The sequence below is a fragment of the Elaeis guineensis genome, chromosome 8 (genome assembly GCF_000442705.2).
Source record: "Elaeis guineensis isolate ETL-2024a chromosome 8, EG11, whole genome shotgun sequence".
NCBI lineage: Eukaryota > Viridiplantae > Streptophyta > Magnoliopsida > Arecales > Arecaceae > Elaeis > Elaeis guineensis.
In genome coordinates, this window is record NC_026000.2 from 124,920,482 (window position 1) to 124,922,874 (window position 2,393).

Consider the following 2,393-nt stretch of genomic DNA (forward strand, 5'->3'; position numbering starts at 1 on the left):
AAGAAATCCGCGAGTCTCAAGTGATATACCCATCTATTATCAATGTAGAAGACCTACAGAGTTAGAAAGCTATTATGTGCATGCTGAAAAATCAAAGTAGCAGAAATTTTAGGTGCAAACAAGCAACCATCACCGCAAATCCTTCCTGATGTGGAGAATATCAAGCACTTGATGCAAGAAGGCTTAAACTTTAATTCATTTGTAAACCAAAGAGCTCGGATAATGTGGTAGATTGATTATTTTTTTTTTTTTTTGAATGATAATGGAGGCTAAGGGATAGCCACAGGCCAGTCCTTTATTGAAAGAAGGTAAATTAGAAAGTTTTCAGGTTCTAAAAAGTTACAGGTTCTGAGAAGGTTAACAGATTTTGAAAAGTTACAGGTTTGAGAAGGTTTACAGAATCAACGTGGTAATGTTAACATTCCTAGTATGTATTCTTTGGATTGGTCATTTTTGTAGATTTAGATTATAAGATTATTTATCCTCAAAAATGCTTAGAAGATTATAGAGATTTTAACAAATTGGTCATCCAAATCATGTACTTAAAAAGATTCATGTACATTCTATAATCATCATGAAAAATTTTCTTCCCTTTTCTTCCATTTTATCCCTTCCACTTCAGCCTTTTTTAGGTACGATTCTCCATTAAAAACATCTAGGAAAAACCCATCTAATTGTTGTGCTGGCTGCAGAAATTAATAGTTTTAAGAAAAATTGAGACATCTGTTCAGCCAGTTTTCTTCCTAATCTGCGATAACCTAGGAAGAATTATAGCAATTTTTCTTGCTTTTCTTAAAACTGTATTGGTTTTCTTTTTGAACGTCCTTTTTTATTTTATTTTTTTATTTCCTTTAATCGAGATTATCCTTTATTCTCGAGATTCCAACTAACTAAGAATTCTCAGGGGGCCAAGCGACTGGCAAAGTCACTCTGGATTGTGTATTAGTGACCACGGTTCAAATACCAAATTTTAGCTAGATTTTTGAAAATAAAGAGAAAAAGACCCATCTACTTCTTGTGCAGACTTTCGTTCTGTCAATTAATTGGTAGTGTTGCTGCACCATTTCTAGTGACGATTATATTATAATATTTTCTTCCTCCAAGTTTAGATAAATTTCCTTCGAAAGTGTTATCTTATTTTATTGCAAAAAATGTATTTCTATACTATCAACTTTAGGGTACTAGCAATCGAGTGAGTGGACTTTGAGCTGAGGTAATTTAGCCAATAATATGGAAAAATCAGATAAAATCAGGAATCAGATGGATGGAGTTTGACTGCACATAACTTTTAAATTTGCTGACATAAGATTTGATAGATTTATAATAATATTATGCATCAAAACTTTGGACAAATCTAGGTGAAAGATTATATGAAAAATACAACCCCTTTTGCTCGAAGGTAGGAGATGAGAAAGTACCATGCATGCGAGGCATTAATACCACCTTTAAGCTCATCTACACCATTTGCCACGGCCCTTAAACCCATTGTCAAAGAAGTTCAAGCCATCTCCAGCGGTGGCCACCCTTCGCGAGCTTCTTCCTGTACTCTTTCCATAGATTTCCTCTATTCTCTCTCCTTTGTTTCAAAAATCAAATATCCAACAATGGTTGAAATATTGCCCAAAGGGGAAAAAGCCCATCTATCCATTTGCAAGTAGTTTTGTGCCCATCACTCTCCATCTGCTTCTACTTTCAGTCCACCGATGATCACTCACAAATTCCTTTCTCCTAATACTTTTCTCCAAAGCTGATGCTGAGACATTGGTACGGTCAAGGAGATGAGGAGAATCGAGTTGAGCCTTTTGCCTCACCTCTAATTTTAAGAACTAGTAGATCTGTCTCAATAAACTATAAATTTATTAACATAATATTGCTTTAGGCGACTGCATGGAAAGAGTTGGCCAAAAGGAAGAGGCAAGAAAAGAGATCATGAAAGATAAAGAGTGTATGGAGCAGTTCTTACATATGAAAATGGAGGTGGCATTTTATTCATTATTTATTTTTCTTAATGTTGCTTTAATTGGAGCCATCGATCTTTTTGTAATGCCTTTTGTTGACAAGAGGCAGCTTGGGATCAAAAATATCTAGGAAATCATTAGAATGTATGAAGCTACAATAAGGAGCTTGGGTTTGACCAAAGGCTTGCTGCCTTTAAACTATATGAGTTATTGTACAAAAGATAGGTAAATTTGGCTTGATGATTATCCTTTTCTCATTTTTATTTCATTCCTAATAGTTCAAAAAATAGATCTAAGGCTCTATTTGAGATTGTTGTTGGTAGTAGAGCTTTTAAAGCTTTTGGAAATAAAGCTTTTAAGAAATAGAGCTTTTGGAAGTAGAGTTTTACAAAAGTTATTTGATGTTTGCTAAACCACATTTATAAAGTACTTTAA